This window comes from Budorcas taxicolor, chromosome 9, assembly GCF_023091745.1.
Source record: "Budorcas taxicolor isolate Tak-1 chromosome 9, Takin1.1, whole genome shotgun sequence".
Lineage (NCBI taxonomy): Eukaryota > Metazoa > Chordata > Mammalia > Artiodactyla > Bovidae > Budorcas > Budorcas taxicolor.
The window spans coordinates 11,045,751-11,066,581 of NC_068918.1; the positions used below are offsets into that span (position 1 = coordinate 11,045,751).

Consider the following 20,831-nt stretch of genomic DNA (forward strand, 5'->3'; position numbering starts at 1 on the left):
TGAGGGCCCACTGGTACGTTGGAAACCACTTGTTCGCTCACTTGTGTATTTAAGAAATGTTTATTGAGCATCCGTTATGTGACCACACTGTTTTGAAAGATGACCATAAGGAATTCCCTGGGGGTCCAGTGGTTGGGACTCCAGGCTCTCCCTGAGGAGGGCCCAGATTCAATCCTCCAAGGAACTAAAATCCCACAAGCCACTGCAAGGCCATGCCAGAAAAAAATAAACGGTTAAAAAACAAAAAGACATGAGGATATACCAATGAGCAAGTAGAAAAAAATGCAAGCCCTTGGGAAATATTCTAGTTGGAGAGGGGGACAAATAAAAAGAATAAGCGTAACAGATTAGTAAGAAGAATGGAACCGCTGATAGGTGATGGGTTTTGTGGAAATACTAGATCAGGATAAGGAAAATCAGATTATCATGGGGTGGGGGAGCTCTGACTTCAAATGCTACATCAGCTCTTCAAGGAAGTCCTCACTGTCCTGAAAGACTTGAAGGAAGTGATGGAGTTGTCTGTATTGCTGTTGGTGGGTGATGGTTGGTGGAGCGGTGGGGGCCAGTGACCCAATAGAGAGAGCAGTCAGTTAGCTGCCTGGCCTGTTAATGTTGTCCTTAGAGAACGTGGGAAGCTGAAACCAGAGAAGAAGGGGAAGATAAGATGGTTCTGGCAAGACGGTGCAGTGCAGGTGCAGCAGAGGAGTCAGAGAGAAAGAGATGGAAGGGCTTCAAGTGTGGTTCCAGAAGCTGTGGGCAGGGACCGATTCTGCATTCCACATACCCAAGGAGCGGGGGAGGAACTGGGAGGTCTTGCCAAGAAGGACAGGAGACTTAGTAGAAGTGGTCAGAGTGAGAGAGGTGGGGAGAATCTGTGGATAAGCCAAGGGTGTCTGGGTCAGAATCTGAGATGCCACTGGTAGAATAGATCAAAGTGATGACAAAATCAAGACTGTGGCTTTGGGAGTGCCCTGAAAACGACCTTGGTGTGGGCAGACACCCAGGGCATCCCCGAGTCAACCACCTTACTTTTGCACTCTTCTGAAAGGGTGGCCAGATTATACTGAGCAGTGTAGGAAATTTCTCCTCTGCCTTGGCAACAAACACACCATAAAATTTTACGTGCTCCCTAAAGCAGTTTGGGATGTGTGGATGCCTGCTAGCAAATTTTATATGATGAACATATTTGCACTTACAAATGTTGAGGGCCTTAAATTCCCCACGTAGTCACCATTTCTCTCATCAGAGATGACTTATTTTGTTCTCTTCTAAGAGGGCGAGGTGTGTCTGTGTTTACGTAAATCTCCATGAGAGGCAGTGTGGGGGTGTTGGGTTTGAGGGCGCAGTAAGACCGGTGCAGCAGAAGGTTGGCAGTGACTTGAAGGAAGTGTCGCTGGGAGTGGCAAAGTGGAGGGTGGAAGTCCTATCCAAGACGTGTGTGGAGGGAGGCGTGGGTCTAGTCTCCTTCATCTGGGAGTGGTTTCCCTCTTGCAAGCTCTCTTACTTTTCTCCACCGTAAGGCTGGCCTCGCCTCCGCTCAGCTTGTGAAAGAGGAATCGTCATTGGGAGGTAGTGATGCACGTGACTGGGTGGAAGGGAAATGAGCAGTGATGAGTCATTCACTCACAGGCTACTTCAGCAGACACTGAACATCTCCTAGGAACTTGGAGACATGTTGCGGATGTGAGGGGCATGTCGGTGAACACAACAGGGGCCTGCTCTTTGAGAATTGCCTTCCTTTAAGGGGAGACAGAGGATGAGGCGGTTGGATGGCGTCACCAGCGCGACGGGCATGAGTCTGAGTAGGAGCTGGTGATGGGCAGGGAGGCCTGGCCTAGCTGCAGTCTATGCTTTCGCAGAGTCGGACACGACTGAGTGACTGAACTGAACTAAACTGAAGGGGAGACAGAAGCTACATAAGAGAGGTAGTTTGGAGAGGTTGAGCTCAAGGGATTGGGAGCTAATAAAGGAAAAAGGGGCTTCCCAAGTGGCGCTAGGGGTAAAGAACCTGCTTGCCAGTGCAGGAGACTAAGAAACGCAGGTTCAATCCCACAGTCGGGAAGATCCCCTGGAGGAGGGCATGGCAACCCACTCCAGTATTCTTGTCTACAGAATCCCATGGACAGAGGAGCCTGGTGGGCTATAGTCCATAGGGTTGCAAAGAGTTGGACATGACAGAATCAACTTAGCATGATTTAATCTAATTAATTTCATTTATAAATTAAGTGCAATTAAGAGATTAACAACAATAACTAATAATAAAATAGAACAATTATAACAATGTACCGTAATGAATGTCATGTGAATTTGGCCTCTGTTTCTCTCAAATATCTTATTGTACTCTACTCATCCTTCTTGTGATGATGTGAGATGATAAAAATGCCTCTGTGATGAGGCTTTAGGCCCTGTGACATAGTATAGGTTACTATTGACCTTCAGAAGGAGGACCATCTGCTTCTGGTGATCCTGAATCAATGGGCCATGACGATGTCAGCGGTTGCATGTCAGGAGCAGGTGATTTCGAATGTTGGGGATCTGAGGTGAGATGGGGCAGGATGGTGTGAGATTTCACTACACTGCTCAGAATTGTCAACAATGATCCCCAGCCTTTTTGGTTCTGGGGACTGGTTTCATGGAAGACAATTTGTCCATGGACCTGGGATGGGGGGATGGTTCAGTAAATGACATTTATTATGCACTTCATTTCTATTATTATTATTATTACATCAGTTCCACCTCAGATCATCAGGCATTAGATCCACTGGGGACCCATGTAATTTAAAATCTATGAATTGTTTATTTCTAGGGTTTTCCATTTATTATTTTCAGACCACAGTTGATCATGAGTAACTGAAACCACAGAAAGCAAAAACCGTGGATAATGGGGACTACAGGGCACATTCTCAACTATTCCCACATCTGTGAAATTGATGTCATAATAGCACTATTTTATTGAGATGTTTTGAAGATGGACTGACATAATAGCTATTAAGTATCTAGTGACAGATACAGGCCAAATGCCCAGGAGATGTACCTGTAGTTACTATTATTGGTGTTCAAAGAAGAACCTCAGAGATAGGAATGGGACAGGGGAGGGATGGTTGCAGATGAAATAAATGAGATTAGTTTAGTTTATGAGTACCCCTGAGAAAACTTCCTTCATCAGCATGACAGGCTACAGAATTTGTGGGGTCCAGGGCAAAGTGAAAATCCAGGGCACAAGAAAAATCATCGATGTCACTAATTATTAGAGGAATGCAAGCCAAAATTACCATAAGGTATCACCTCACACTAGTCAGAATGGCTATCATCAAAAAGTCTACAAATAATAAATGCTGGAGATAGTGTGAAGAAAAGGGAGCCCTCCTACACACTGTTGGTGGGAATGTAAATTGGTATAGCCACTATGGAGATCAGTATGGAGGTTCCTTAAAAATGTTTCTAATAATTAAAAAAAAACAACCCTAACAGTGGAGTTACCATATGATCCTGCAATCCCACTCCTGGGCATATATTCAGAGAAAGCTCTAATTTAAAAAGGTACGTGCTCCTCATTGTTCATTGCAGCACTATTTTCAATAACCAAGACATGGAAACAACCTAGATAAATGTTCATTGACAGATGAATGAATGAAGGTGTGGTGTATATGTGTGTGTGCGTGCTCAGTCACGTCTGACTCTTTGCAACCCCATGGACTATAGCCAACCAGGCTTGTCTGTCCATGAGATTCTCCAGGCAAGAATACTGGAGTGGGTTTCCATTGTCTTCTCCAGGGGATCTTCCTGACTCAGGGATTGAACCCATGACTCTTCGGTCTCCTGCATTGCAGGCAGGTTCCTTATCACTGTGCCACCTGGGAAGCCTTCTCCAGGGGATCTTCCTAACTCAGAGATCAAGCCCAGGTCTCCTGCATTGCAGGCAGAATCTTTACCAGCTGAGCCACCAGGAAAGCCCAAGAATACTGAAATGGGTAGCTTATCCTTTCTCCAGAAGATCTTCCAGACCCAGGAATTGAACCAGGGTCTCTTGCATTACAGGCAGATTCTTTACCAGCTGAGCTACCAGGGAAGCTCATATATATTTATAGGAAATATACATATACATGAATACTACTCAGCCATAAAAAGAAATGAAAGAATGCCATTTGCAGCAACCTGAATGGACCCAGAGATTATCACACTAGGTGAAGTAATTCAGACAGAGAAGGACATACCATATGATACCGCTTGTATATGGACTCTTTTAAAAAATGATGTAAATGAACTTATTTACAAAACAGAAATAGACCCACAGACATAGATAACAAACTTATGGTTATCGAATGGGAAAGGGTGGAAGGGATTAAATTAGGAGTTTAAGATTAACATATACACACTGCTATATATAAAATAGACAACCAATAGGGACCCACTATATATCACAGGGAAGTATACTGGGTAGTAACCTAAAAGGGAAAAGAATCTGAAAATGAATATGAATATATATATATATGTTTATACACACACGCACATGCATCTTATTGTTTAGTAGCTGAGTCATATCTGACTTCTTTGCCACCCCATGGACCATAGCCTGCCAGGCTCCTCTGTCCACGGGATTCTCCAGGCAAGAATACTGGAGTGGGTTGCCATGCCCTTCTCCAGGGCATCTTCCTGATCCAGGGCTTGAACCCATGTCTCTTATGTCTCCTGCATTGGCAGGCGGGTTCTTTACCACCTGGGAAGCCCAGTAGGGTGGTACCTGGTGCAACTGAAAACACTCCACAAACCAGAGCCCTGGGACATGAGTGATCCGAAAGTTTAAAATGTTTACACAGCTTTCTCCAAGCAACTGTTAGTGGGATTACTATAATTGGACACCTGGTCACCTCAACTTTTGGTCCTGCATTTTTAACTAGTTTGCAAGGTGAATAAAATTTGGATATGATCCTGGTCTCTACTTGGGTTCATGTGACATGTATTAATGTAAGAGTTATCTTTCTTTTGGCTAGAGAGGGGTTGACGCTTGACCTTAGTTTTCTTTGAGTGAAATGCAAGTCCATAATATCAAGCATTATGTATATTTTTACATCTGTGTAGCATCTTGTTTGAAATGTAAGTGCCCAGAGATACTGGCCTAAGTTGACCGTTTTCTTTCTTTCCTCCCATCCTTCCTCTTTCCCTCTCTCCGTTCTTCGTTTCTTCCTCCTCTTCTTTCTTTCTTCCTCTCGGTCTGCTTTCTTCCTGTCTTCTTTCTCCCCTTTCCTTTCTTCCTTTTTTTTTTTTTTAAGCATGCATGCTCCGTCGCTCAGTCATGTCTGACTCTTTGCGACCTCATGGACTGTAACCACCAGGCGGCTTCTCTGCCCATGGAATTCTCCAGGCAAGAATACTGGAGTGTGTAGCCATTTCCTTCTCCAGGAGGTCTTCCTGACCCGGGGATTGAACCTGTGTTTCCTGCATTGGCAGGTGGATTCTTTGCCACTGGGACACCTGGGAAGGCACCCCCACCCTGACAACCACCTTTTTTTAAAGAATGCCTAGCAAAACACACACACACACACACACACACCCACACACACACCCACACCAAAAACCTAGTATATGCTTTGCATACAAATGAGTTTAGCAAGTGTAAACTTTGGGTGCACAGCCCTGGTTCTTAGCTAGGAATGCTTTTGCCCTCAGGCCCCGTTTGGTAATGTCTGGAGACATTTTTCATTGTCACAATTGGCCGGGGTGGGGGATCCCTACGGGCATCTAGTGGGTAGAGCCCACTACATCCTACATCCTCCAATGCTCAGAACAACAAAACATGATCCAATGCTGAACAACAAAAAAATGAGTCCAAAAAAAATGGTCCCAAATGTCTGAATTTCCTGAGATGGAGAAACCCTACTGTAGAGGAAGAGGAAGAAACATGGAATCAACGATCAAGATTCTGGATCTCTGATTAAGAGAAAAAGGTCCTGTCACCTGTTCAGCATCTCTTCTGGGACCTATGATGGGACAGAGGGAGTTGTTTCTGCAGCAGTGGGTCCTAGGGTGTGTCTCACCCCCGGGGTCAGGAAACCACAGCACAAAAAGAAAATGAACTGGTGCAAACTCAGAGAATGGTCATAAATGTGTAAAGGTTTCCCATATGTTTTGTATCTTAGGAAGTGTACTTTCTCCTGCCTGTTCTGGGTGAGTCCAGACATGCCCGCCAAGGCAATCCCCAGGCTTGGCTTCCAGTTTGCCCTGTGAATGGAGAGACCGTGTATGTGCTTAACTCACTGTGAGAAGCAGTGCTGAAGAAGACTCAATTTCCTACAAAAAGGGGAGACATAAACGTAACTTAAATGATGGTATCAAGAATTAAGGAATATCCATTTCGGGGCATGTAGACAGTATCTAACCCTTCACTGATCTCAATTGCCATTTATTAATCTTCTTAATTAACACTATTTTTTATTTTTGCTCAGAGGGAAAAAGAAAAGGGAAGGAAGAAGAGAAAGCGTAAGATGATGAAAGAGACACTCCACAGTGATATGGACTGGTATGAGAATACAGGTGATTTATCCAAGCAGCAGGTTCCCTGGTGGTTAGTCTTATTAATTTCTTCCAAATGTACTCTCTTGTGTAATTATTTTAAAAATAAATATTTAAATTGAGATAAAGTTAGGATTAAATTGCTGCCTCTACTCATAATCTCATTTTCAATTTTGACGTATATTTGCCCTCAGTAGGGGTTGATTGTCCCAGTTTAAAACCCTATCTGCCAGGAATATAAGAAACTGCTTGTTTCTCTAAACAAAACTGGCTTTTATTATCAAAATTTTTTTCAACATGATTTTGTAAGTGATAGCTCATTTTGTCTCCATTTGCATGCTTTTTTTCTCTTCATATAGATATTGGCCATTTGCCTTTCTTCTCTTCTGAATTACCCATTAATGTTTTTTGCCCACTTCTGGTGTTATCTCTTCTGTTGGAAAGAATTCTTTGCACAGCAAGGATTTTTTTCCCCTTTCGTAAGTTTTTTTTTCTTCTCATGTTGCAGATTTTTAATGGTATTCTAGATGTGGGCTTCCCTGATAGCTCAGTTGGTAAAGAATCCACCTGCAATGCAGGAGACTCTGGTTCGATTTGCTAGGTCAGGAAGATCCACTGGCGAAGGGATAGGCTACCCAGTCCAGTATTCTTGGGCTTCCCTTCTGGCTCAGCTGGTAAAGAATCTGCCTGCAATGCGAGAGACCTGGGTTTGATCCCTGGGTTGGGAAGATCCAATGGAGAAGGAAAGGCTATCCACTCCAGTGTTCTGGCCTGGAGAACTCCATGGACTGTATGGTCCAGGGGGTCACAAATAGTCAGACACGACTGAGTGATTTTCACTTTCAATAGATGTGTACAGCAGTTATGTACACTTATTATGAAACTTTCATACTTTTGCTTCAGTATGTGTTATCAAAAATTTGGCCAATTTATCACTTATTTGCTTATTCATTCATTCCTTTATTCTAGAAGCAGAAACCAAATGCTTTCTATGAGTCAGAGGAACCACCAACACCACTGCTACCATAACAACGACAACAACAAAATAAAGCACAGAACAAAATCCTTAGGAATAAATGTAAAATAAAATGTGCAGGATCATTTTAAAGAAAATACTTAAATTTAGCTGAAGTACCCAAAAGAAAGAAAGATCCCCTGGAGTAGGAAATGGCAACCCATTCCAGTATTCTTGCCTGGAAAATTTTATGGACAGAGGAACCTGCTGGCCTGCCATTTATAGGGTGGCAAAGAGTCAGACACAGCTGAGTAACTGAGCACACACACACACACACACACACACACCCACCCACAAACACAGACACACACATACCCACACACACACACACCCACACCCCCCCCCCCACATACACACAAGAAAGACTGAATAAATGGAGATATACTATATTTCTGGATGGGAATAGTTACCTTATAAAGATGTTAATTCTTATGTTATTTAAAAATTAAAAATTTATAAGAATAAATACATAAAATATCTAATGACAATTATATAGAAAATGGTAATAAGAGATGATTTGACTAATATGATATTAAAACAGATTATACTTTCTCAATATTTAAAATAATTGGGAAAAGAATTATTAAATGGTAATAGGACAGCTGATTAATTATTGTGGGAAAAGGCTAAAATTTTATAATATATTTATAAAATATAAAAATATTATGTTTTATGCCAAATTAAATTCTAGAAAGACTTATGGTTTTTACAAATACTCCAATGTTTCCCTGGTTTTCCTGGCTCAGCTGGTAAAGAATCTGTCTGCAATGCTGGAGACCAGGATTCAGCCCCTGAGTCAGGAAGATTCCCTGAAGAAGGGAATGGCAACACATTCCAGTATTCTTGCCTGGAGAATTCTTTGGACAGAGGATCCTGGCTGGCTACAGTCCATGGGGTCACAGTTAGACACGACTGTGTGACTAAGGGTGCGCACAAATGTTGAAATTATAAAGTTACTGAAAGAAAGTGTAAAGTACAATATCAAAGAAAGAACAAAATCTGCTATATAAAAATCTGATGGCATGAAACTGCAAAAGATTTCTGTAACAACAATATCAAATTAAAATAGATGGTATAAAGAAAACGTGTGTGTGTGTGTGTGTGTGTAGCGTCTGTACACAGAGGGGTGGAGTAGACATCTGCAATCTCCCAAATACAGAAAGCACTCTTCATATCTTCAATAAAAAGACAAACCTTTCATAGAAAAATAGGCAAAGGACATGAATGGACAATTCAATAAAGAAATTACGAAGAAACTATACATATTTATTTAAATATTAAACTTTGGTGGTGATGGAAGAAATGTGACCAGTTCAGCAAGGACCAGAATCACAACGTTGAAGACCACGTGAGAAACACACTCACGCCCACTACCGCTGAGGCTCCTGATTAGGACTGACATGAGGGGATACAGGTAAGCTGCCCTGAATTTAGCTGATGAAAACAACAAACATCTTCCCACAAGTTCCTTGGGAATCTGGGTGCAACTTAACTGGGTCCCTTAGCCCAAGGACCCTTTCAAACTGCAGCCACAAGCCTGGCTGGAGGAGTGAGTCATCTCAAGGCTCCACGACCGGGAGGACCCACCTCCCTGCTGGTAATCGGTTCTTTCTGGTCAGAGATGTCCGTCTAGGCCACATTCAAGCCCACACACTTCACGACAAAAGAACCAAAAGTGAGCATCACTGGGCCTCATCTTGGAGGCTGCTCACCCAGGAGACAATTTAGCAATAGGTGCCAAAAGTGTTAAAAAAAAGAATGTCCATTTTATTGGCACATCTGTTCTAAGGAAATAATTGAAAAATGTACACAAAGAAAAGAAAGTAGCAACGTTATGGAATGGCATATAATAGACTAAAAGAGGAACAACCAAATGTCAATAGTCTTGTTTAAGTAAATTGGGTTTTAGCTTCATAACAGAACAGTTCGGTTCAGTTCAGTCGCTCAGTCGTGTCTGACTCTATGCGACCCCATGAATCGCAGCACGCCAGGCCTCCCTGTCCATCACCAACTCCTGGAGTTCACTCAGACTCACATCCATCAAATTGGTGATGCCATCCAGTCATCTCATCCTCTGGCATCCCCTTCTCCTCCTGCCCCCAGTCCCTCCCAGCATCAGAGTCTTTTCCAATGAGTCAACTCTTTGCATGAGGTGGCCAAAGTACTGGAGTTTCAGCTTAGCATCATTCCTTCCAAAGAAATCCCAGGGCTGATCTCCTTCAGAATGGACTGGTTGGATCTCCTTGCAGTCCAAGGGACTCTCAAGAGTCTTCTCCAACACCACAGTTCAAAAGCATCAATTCTTCGGCACTCAGCTTTCTTCACAGTCCAACTCCCACATCCATACATGACCACTGGAAAAACCATAGCCTTGACTAGATGGACCTTTGTTGGAAAAGTAATGTCTCTGCTTTTGAATATGCTATCTAGGTTGGTCATAACTTTTCTTCCAAGGAGTAAGCATCTTTTAATTTCATGGCTGCAGTCACCAACTGCAGTGATTTTGGAGCCCCCCAAAATAAAGTCTGACACTGTTTCCATTGTTTCCCCATCTATTTCCCATGAAGTGATGGGACCAGATGCCATGATCTTTGTTTTCTGAATGTTGAGCTTTAAGCCAACTTTTTCACTCTCCTCTTTCACTTTCATCAAGAGGCTTTTGAGTTCCTCTTCACTTTCTGCCATAAGGGTGGTGTCATCCCCATATCTGAGGTGATTGATATTTCTCCTGGCAATCTTGATTCCAGCTTGTGTTTCTTCCAGCCCAGCGTTTCTCATGATGTACTCTGCATAGAAGTTAAATAAGCAGGGTGACAATATACAGCCTTGACATACTCCTTTTCCTATTTGGAACTAGTCTGTTGTTCCATGTCCAGGTCTAACTGTTGCTTCCTGACCTGCATACAGATTTCTCAAGAGGCAGGTCAGGTGGTCTGGTATTCCCATCTCTTTCAGAATTTTCCACAGTTTCTTGTGATCCACACAGTCAAAGGCTTTGGCATAGTCAATAAAGCAGAAATAGATGTTTTTTCTGGAACTCTCTCGCTTTTTCCACGATCCAGTGGATGTTGGCAATTTGATCTCTGGTTCCTCTGCCTTTTCTAAAACCAGCTTGAACATCTGGAATTTCATGGTTCACGTATTGCTGAAGCCTGGCTTGGAGAATTTTGAGCATTACTTTACTAGCATGTGAGATGAGTGCATTACTTTACTAGCGTGTGCAGTAGTTTGAGCATTCTTTGGCATTGCCTTTCTTTGGAATTGGAATGAAAACTGACCTTTTCCAGTCCTGTGGCTACTGCTGAGTTTTCCAAATTTACTGACATATTGAGTGCAGCACTTTCACAGCATCAGCTTTCAGGATTTGAAATAGCTCAACTGGAAATCCATCACCTCTTCTAGCTTTGTTCATAGTGATGCTTTCTATAAGGCCCACTTGACTTCACATTCCAGGATGTCTGGCTCTAGGTGAGTGATCACACCATCATGATTATCTTGGTCGTGAAGATCTTTTTTGTATAGTTCTTCTGTGTATTCCTGCCACCTCTTCTTAATATCTTCTGCTTCTGTTAGGACCATACCATTTCTGTCCTTTATCGAGCCCATCTTTGCATGAAATGTTCCCTTGATATCTCTAATTTTCTTGAAGAGATCTCTAGTCTTTCCCACTTGTTCTTTTCCTCTATTTCTTTGCATTGATCGCTGAGGAAGGCTTTCTTATCTCTCCTTGCTATTCTTTGGAACTCTGCATTCAGATGCTTGTGTCTTTCCTTTTTCTCCTTTGCTTTTCGCTTCTCTTCTTTTCACAGCTATTTGTAAGGCCTCCCCAGACAGCCATTTTGCTTTTTTGCATTTCTTTTCCATGGGGATGGTCTTGATCCCTGTCTCCTGTACAATGTCACGAACCTCTGTCCATAGTTCATCAGGCACTCTCTCTATCAGATCTAGTCCCCTTAAACCTATTTCTCACTTCCACTGTATAATCATAAGGGATTTGATTTAGGTCATACCTGAATGGTCTAGCAGTTTTCCCTACTTTCTTCAATTTAAGCCTGAATTTGGCAATAAGGAGTTCATGATCTGAGCCACAGTCAGCTCCTGGTCTTGTTTTTGCCAACTGTATAGAGCCTCTCCATCTTTGGCTGCAAAGAATATAATCAATCTGATTTCAGTATTGACCATCTGGTGTCCATGTGTAGTCTTCTCTTGTGTTATTGGAAGAGGGTGTTTGCTATGGCCAGTGCGGTCTCTTGGCAAAACTCTATTAGTCTTTGCCCTGCTTCATTCCATGTTCCAAGGCCAAATTTGCCTGTTAACTCCAGGTGTTTCTTGACTTCCTACTTTTGCATTCTAGTCCCCTAGAATGAAAAGGACATCTTTTTTAGGTGTTAGTTCTAAAAGGTCTTGTAGGTCTTCATAGAACCATTCAACTTCAGCTTCTTCAGTGTTACTGGTTGGAGCATAGACTTGGATTACTGTGATATTGAATGGTTTGCCTTGGAAACGAACAGAGATCATTCTGTCATTTTTGAGATTGCATCTAAGTACTGCATTTTGGACTCTTCTGTTGACCATGATGGCTACTCCATTTCTTCTATGGGATTCCTGCCCACAGTAGTGGATATAATGGTCATCTGAGTTAAATTCACCCATTCCAGTCCATTTTAGTTCACTGATTCCTAGAATGTTGACATTCACTCTTGCCATCTCCTGTTTGACCACTTCCAATTTGCCTTGATACATGGACCTGACATTCCAGGTTCCTATGCAATATTGCTCTTTACAGCATTGGACCTTGCTTCTATCACCAGTCACATCCACAACTGGGTATTGTTTTTGCTTTGTCTCCATCCCTTCATTCTTTCTGAAATTATTTCTCCACTGATCTCCAGTAGCATATTGGGCAGCTACAAACCTGGGGGGTTCCTCTTTCAATATCCTATGATTTTGCCTTTCCATACTGTTCATGGGGTTCTCAAGGCAAGAATACTGAAGTGGTTTGCCATTCCCTTCTCCAGTGGACCACATTCTGTCAGACCTCTCCACCATGCCCGCCCGTCTTGGGTGGCCTCACACGGCATGGCTTAGTTTCATTGAGTTGACAAGGCTGTGGTACTAGTGTGATTAGATATACTAGTTTTCTGTGATTATGGTTTCAGTGTGTCTGCCCTCTTGCAACACCTACCGTCTTACTTGGGTTTCTCTTACCTTGGACATGGGGTATCTCTTCACGGCTGCTCCAGCAAAGTGCAGCCACTGCTCCTTACCTTGGACGAGGGGTAACAGAACAGTAGGCTGCAGCACTTAAAATTATGTAGATGCAGAAATAGTAATGGGCTTCCTAGGTGGCACTAGTCTTAAAGAACCTGCCTGCCAGTACAGGAGACATAAGCAACAAGTGTTCAATCCCTTGGTCTGGAAGATCCCCTGGAGGAGGGCATGGCAACCCACTCCCCTGGAGAATCCCATGGGCAGAGGAGGCTGGCTGGCTACAGTCCATAGCGTTGTAAAGAGTTGGACATGACTGAAGCGACTTGGCACACGTGCATACATGGTATTATGGAAAGGTGTTATTGAAATGACTGAATTAAAAATCAAATTTAAAAAATTAAAATATACACTTTTTATAAATTGTTAAGTACATGCACAGGAAAAAGTCTGAAATAACAAACTCCAAAATATTGACATGATTATTTCTTTGAAACAGTGGGAATACACATGATTTAAACTTTTCTTTCTTCTGGCTAATTCATATGGTTTACATTTTATACAGTGGTGATATTATATTTCATAGCAAAAATGAACCAATACTTATAATGAAAAGTAGGTAAGAAAACCATCGTCACTGCTCATATTTGTAGTGGACATTTGCACTGAGTCTTAGCTCACTCAGGCTGCTATAACAAAAACACCATTGACTTGGTAATTTAAACAACATGCATGTATTTCTCACAGATCTGGAGTCTGGGCAGTCCAAAGTACTGGAAAGTCTGGTGTTTGGTGAGAACCTTCTCCCAGGTTCACAAGCAGTGCTCTTTTTGCCCTGTCCTCACATAGTGGAAGATGGACAGGGTTCTCTGGGTCTCTTCTCTAACGGCACTTATTCATGTGGGCCTCACCCTCATGACCTAACTACCTCTCAAAGGGCCCACTTCACACACCATCACACTGGGGATATCATTGTTACTCAGTTGCTCAGCCGTGTCTGCCTCTCTGCGGCCCCATGGGCAGAAGCACACTGGGTTTCCCTGTCCATCACCGACTCCTGGAGCTTTCTCAAACTCACGTCCTCAAGTTGGTGATGCCATCCAACCGCCTCATCCTCTGTCATCCTCTTCTGCTCCTGCCCTCAATCTTTCCCAGCATCAGGGTCTGTTCCAATGAGTCAGCTCTTCGCATCAGGTGGTCATAGTATTGGAGCTTCAGCTTCAGTGTCAGTTCTTCTAATGAATATTCAGGGTTGATTTCCTTCAGGATTGACTGATTTGACCTCCTTGCAGGCCAAGGGACTGGATATACAATCCAAGGGACTCTCAAGGGTCTTCTCCAGGACCACAATTCGAAAGCATTAATTCTTCAGCACTCAGACTTCTTCACGGTCCAACTCTCACAACCGTACATGACTACTAGAAAAACCGTATAGCTTTGACTATACGGACCTTTATCGGCAAAGTGAAGTCTCTGCTTTTAAATATGCTGTCTAGGTTTGTCATCTCAATGGACATGAGTTTGAGCAAAGTCTGGGAGCTAGTGAAGGGCAGGAAAGCCTGATGTGCTGCAGTCCATGGGGTCACAAAGAGTCAGACATGACTGAGTGATTGAACAATAACAGCAAAACAGTTTGTCATGTCTTTCCTTCCAAGAAGGGAATGTCTTCTAATTTCATGGCTGCAGTCACCTCTGCAGTGATTTTGGAGACTGGGAATTAGAGTTCAACGTATGAATTTGGGGGGACGTAGCATTCAGTCATCAGCAGATAATGCATGCAGGCAGCAGCCCTGGCGAGTCCTCCCTTCTCACTACTAGCCCCCACATTCCTAAGGTACTTCCCAGCAGCCTGAACTCAGTAAGATCCTTCAAAAACCGCACCCAGACCATTCTTTCTCTCCCTGGAGAACAAGCATCCTCCAGGGACTCTGTCACCAGCTGCACATCCTAGGAAGGGGGGTTGCCATTGTTTCCAAGTATAGACAAACAGACCACTAGGCGCACAGCTTACCAGCACAGAAGACCACAGTGTATTGTGGAATGCTGTTTTCCAGAGCCTTCCTGGACTCCTCATATATCCACTTAACGCTGACACTCTCCTATCCTGTCAAGATGAGTCTAAGAAAAAAAGAGCAGTAATTTTTCTTTTTTTTTTTTTTTACCATTCCTTTGAAATTTTCAAGACATTGTTTTTGGAACACAAAGCTCTCATGTTCTATTAATAAATGAGAATTAAAATAAACTACATGAAATTGAGCTGTCAGGACTTCATTTCGATGAGATTATTTCTGCTGAAACATTTAATTGGGTATGGTTTATGCATTGACAATGATCAATATATTCATTCCCCAGTGAGCTGAGAATCAAATCCCTGTGTTTGAAGAAATCATTTATACCTATGTTATGGGTTCTTTAAATAAAACAAGTGAAACCCATAGCGGCACAATATTAGCAAAATACTTCACAGAATGCATTGGGATTCCTTTATTGGCTGATGTGGTAATTAAATTCATGTGCTATAAAGCAATGCAGAAAGCTGGTTTATTCCTTTCTGAATGAAATTCATTCTTTTCAGTTTTAGAAATTAGAATTGGAAAATGCCTGTATTTAAGGCAAAGTGCTTTCAAAACTAATCCCAAAGAGGAGAATTCTTAATATGGCAGTGCTTTGGAAATGTGAAGTTACTCCCTGCCCGACATTTCTTAAGCCCCAGCCCCCAGCCCTTTTTATCTGATTCTGAAACTGCCTCCGACATAATTGGGTTTCCCAAGACCTGTTTCTCTCACTGGACACAATTGTGAACAAAGAGGGCTGAACTGGGAAAATAATTAATTTTAATGAGAGAGACACTGGGGGAGTGTGAGTGGCTTCCTCCATTTGCTTTGATCTAAAATAATGAATGTTCATGCAGCAAATAGAGCAGAAAGATTACAAACATCTAGTCCTAAACAGAGGTGGCACTTTTATACAATCTAATGAAATCTCTGACAAGCCATGTTCGCGACTGGGTCTGCTCAAGCGTGACAGAACGTCTTGGGGGCTCTGTATTTCTCATCTTAGTTTGTACCAACTTGTACAAAATACGCTCCATCAAAGGTATATGGAGGGTGTACCCAGTTACTTCTATCTCGTCAGGTTACGGGTGTAGGATTTTCTCCTTTAGGTGTTTAGGACCTTCTTTTGGCAAATGTTTTCCATTCTGTTTGAAGACTGTCTTACCTGCCCTGTCTTCTGACACAGGAAAGGCCTGTGAGCTCCCTAAAGTGGAGACAGCGCCATGCTTGTCACCGAAATGCTGTGCCTCTAACAGCACTGTGCACGTGGGCTCGGGAAACCTTTGTTGGAATGAGTAAGTGAAAACTGACAAGCCCACCACTGAAATGTAGACACTGTCTTCATTTTGCTTTCTAGCTTCCCAGTGTTTTATAAGGGTGAATATTTGTACTTGGAAGAGGCCATTCAAGAGGAATAAACAAACCTTGGCATCTTAGTGGCTCAAAAATTTTTTCTTAATCAATGAAAATGCCACTGTGAGCCAAGTGGCTTTCTCCAGGGCAGCTCCACTCCAAGCAGTGACTCAGGGATCCAAGACACTCCTAAACCAAGTGGGTTTTCCTGGGGACAGACCTCCCCCGGCCAACAACAACCTGTGTCCTTTGCTTTTTCTTTGCAAAAAAGCTTTAGTCTTTTAGGCTTTCCCTGAATTTCAAAAAGAAAAAAATAATCAGAGAAATGAAAAAAAAAATACAGAAACAAAAAGTCAAGCAAAACAAAATAATAATGGTTTAACCATAAAACAAAGTAAGGACCTTTAAGTTCCTCAAGGGCCATAATATCCTGAGCCATTAATAATATCCTGAGCCATTTCCTTGAGCTGTTTTGCAGATACTGAAACTCCCACCAGGTTAACTGCATACTGACCACAAACCCATAGACTCCGATTAGTTAGAACCAGAAGGTTGGTGGTTAAGATTTTCAAAACATCTTTACCTCACTACCAATCAATCAGAAGGATGTCCAGAGTTTATCAGGCATCCTACAAGCTTTATCTCTAGCTTTGCCTTCAGAAACTCTTCCCTGAAAGGGTCTTTTGAGCATGATTAGAGAGACAGAGGGAGAGACCCTTGGTCCCTAGGGAGGAGTCAGGGTTGGAAAGAAAGAAGCAACAGAAGCAGGAGAAGAAAGCCCACCCTGTTTAAAAATATTGCCTGGAATTTCAGGAGATAGTGTTTCTTTAAAAGGGAAAGACGGGGACTTCCCTGGTGGTCCGGTGGCTAAGAATCCTCCTGCCAATGCAGAGGACACAGGTTCGATCCCTGGGCCAGGAAGTTCCCACATGCCACAGAGCAATTAAGCCCGCAGGTCACAGCGACTGAGCCCATGCCCTAGACCCTGAGCTCTGCAACGAGAGAAGCCGCCGCTGTGAGAAACCCTTGCATGGCAAGGTAGAGCAGCCCTCACTTTCTGCAACTAGAGAAAGCACGTGTGCAGTCAAGAAGACTCATAAATTATGAGGAACAAGAGGAAAGGAAGAGAGGTGTGTTTGAAATGTATGCTCTCAAGTAAAAACTGGTTAGCAGGTAACCGTCTGGCGAGAGATTCCCACTGGTGGCCAGCCCTGCTGATTTTAAGTGGAGGTGGTTAGACTTGGGGGTTTGTGGGGAGGGGAGCAAAGAGGGTTGAGTGATTCTGGCCCCTAGTCCACTAGTGGCATCTGGAACTCATTTACAGTTGCTTCCTAAAACCATATTTCATTGAACAGAAGTCTCTTACAACATTTGGCTTAGAAATCCATGCTCTGATAATCCTTTGCACTGTTTTTATAGTTTTGTACGACGTGTTGATAGAGTGTTTCTGAACTTGTTAACTGTAAAACTGAAAATCCAATCATCTCACTGGCCTAGAAACTCATTTCTCCTTTAAACTCCTAGATAAAAACTAACCAAATGATGCCTTTTACGAATGACTGCTCAAATCATTTTAATCCCATGGGATAAACTATATTTCAGATATTCATTTTTTGTACACATGGATTTGATTTATCATTATTGTCTCATTTACATTAAATATTAAGAATGTAATAACATTTGAGAGGAATTTAAGTATTTATTTTTATCTTTACCTTCCCTTTATGGCAAGCAGTCTTGAGTGTCCCCACCCAGCGGTGATGCATTTCTTTAAAAATTCTTTTTACAATAGAATTAAGTAAAACTGGAAGAAAAAATTTAATAATAGGGTAGATGATACACACACATGGTGAAAATCTGTGAAGTTGGAATTTGAATGAACACTGTTGCGAAGCACTGATTTAACATTCCAAGATCTCATTATTAGGGTCCTCAAAGCTGGGTGTGTATCTTTAACTCACAGAAGGTGGTTCACAATCACAGCTGCACAATAGGACTGCCCAGGGGGCTTCCAAAAAATCAGTCATGCTAAGGCTCCACTCCAGACCAATTAGATAAGAATCTCCGAGTGTGAGTCCATGGGTGGATTTTTAAAGCTCCCTTTGCAAGGTGCGGCCAGAGTTAGGAACAACTGACGGAAAATCTCCCACTTCTCTTCATGTTGAATTCCAACATGAACTTTTGAAAAGTGTATTCTAAGTTACCACTTAGCTAATAGGCTAGGTGAAGAGTGCATTTGGTTTCTGTACATTTGATTTTGAGAACCACACTTTTTTCTGGGCCACCCCAACCCTCCACACTGATGTCCTACTCATGCCAAGCAATCTCTTTCCTATAAGGATGACCTCCTCATCCCACTGTGATCTCAGTGGAAGCTGGAATGGTGAACAGAGGCAGTAACGAGAACAAGGTTTTATTTATTGTGTTCTCACTGTATATTATCTTTCGTTTCAATGCATAGGTGAATTTTATCATACACATATTTTGCACATGTGAAAGTACACATCTATAGGACAAAAATCTACACATGTGACTTACAAAAGTAGAATTTCAATGTGTATTCTTTAGCTTTTTACTTGGAAACAAACTAAAGTTCACAGAAAAGTTATTTACAAGAATACTGCAAAGGTTTTTTTCCCCTGAAACATATAAAATAAGTTGCTGGCATGATGCCCCAGTCCCCAAATAATTTATTACGTATTTCCTGCAAACAAGGATATTCACTTGTACAACTATAAATTTCAAATTCGGGAAGTTAGCATCAGTATACCTTCCATCTTAGATTCCATTCAAATCTCACAGTTGTCCCAAATGTTCTTATAGCAAAAGGATCAAGTCTGGGATCACGTGTTGCACTTAGTTTTCTCTTTAGGAGTTCCTCAGACTTTCCTTGACCCTCACAACATTGGTGCTCTTGAAGATTTCAGGTCAGTTATTTAGCAGAACGTCCCTCAGTTGAGGTTAGTCTGCTGTTTCCTGAAATCAGATTCAAGTGTGCACACTTCTGCTGTCAGAGGGGTGTCATGCAGTCTTCTTTTTCCTTCTATCAGATGGTGCATGACTTCAATTTCCCCCATTAGTTTCTATTTGCTTGTCTAAGAGGATGTCGACCAGGCAAGTGACTCTTTTTCCCCTTAAATAAATATTTTTGTGGGAGGTATTTTGAAATCATGTGTGTATCCATACACCTTCACATTTTCAATGCAGTTCATTCATTCATACCATTATGAACTTATGAATTTTATAGGCTATAATCCACTAGAATCAATACTTATTTTGATGTTCAAATAATCCAGATTTGGTCAGTGGGAAACCATTTAAGTTGGCTTGCTTATTTCATACATAACCCCATCATTATTGGAGCACTTCCTTGTGTGTTTTCTTTGTGTGTGTGTGTGTATAACAAGATGTTTAGAATCTGTGTTTACTTTCTCTGCTCCAGCCCTGCTATCAGCCATTTGTTCAAGAATCTTTAGTCCCTTTGAGTACAGATGGGTGTTTAGAAATCAATATCTAGGCACCAGGTGTGTTCACTGCTGTTAAGGTGTCACAGTTCCCAGACCTTTCCAGTGGACAAAGCTGGAACCTATGTGTAGACACACAAACACACAGACACACACACACACACACACATTTATGTCATACTTACTTGTACAACTATCTTTACAAACTAGAAGCCAAGGGTTCACAGCAATATCCTCAATTATAATCCGGCACCCCAGGGTTCACTCTAGTCTCCTCCCTTCTCATATCTGTAACTCCACTCTCCAACAGTGAGAATCCTGCCTCATGTTACACTCAATATATTTGGTAATGATACTCTGCCAACGCACCGACTCCCTCCTCATTTCATTAAGATGCGGACACTCTACATTGGCTCTCCACTGGGTTTTAATTCCTTTTTCTGGATTACCCCTCCCCTCTCCCTACTTGGGCTCTGAAACCCTGTGTCAAGCTGCCCTTCACCATGCAGATGGCTTCCCCATCCTCTCGGGCCCTGATGCCCTGCAGCGGTCTGCTGTGACCTTCGTCCACCCACTTGGACGTCCTTCTCACCCTCCTGTACCCTGGCCCCCGGAGCCGGCTCACTTTGTATGGACTTCCTCAGTCAGCTCAGGCTGCCACAGCTCCCTCTCTTCTACCATGCACTGAGGCTTATTTCCTCAGCCCCACCTAGTGCAACACAAATTTTTAATTTTGAAGAGTTTTGCCAGGTTTTCAGCCAGAGAGATTCTGTCAAGTCGTATCTTACCATTAATGTAAGAGAGCCTGTCTCCCTAACACTCAGCAATGGAGTGTTGTTATACTTTCAGATCTTCACTAATTTGAAAAGTGAAAAGTTTGTCTTATTTAGCTTAAACTGTATTTAAGAAAACATAAAGTATTGCTACCAATTAGAACTCCTACTCTCATTAAAACTCAAAATTTTAATTCCATTAGTGTTCTTAATTTTTAATAGTAAACTCCAAACTTTGTAAAAGAGTGACATTTCCTCACTTATGTTATAGTATATTTCCCCCTCTTTAGTAGCTACATCTGTTCTAGAAAACCTATTGTTGGTCCCAGACATAATTGAAAGGGATAGAAAATTTTAATTTCTAATGGGACAAGAAAAATAGCATATGAACAGTCTGTTTTGACTAGAACAGTTTTCAAATCAATAATTACTTCTCACTTAAAAAACATGGATT

General features: G+C 42.2%; 1 pseudogene; it reads left to right on the plus strand.

Moving 5' to 3' along the window:
• Positions 1-2,481: 2,481 nt before the first annotated feature.
• Positions 2,482-20,831, plus strand: part of LOC128053560 (mitochondrial import inner membrane translocase subunit TIM44-like) — a 74,067-nt pseudogene continuing 55,717 nt past the window's right edge.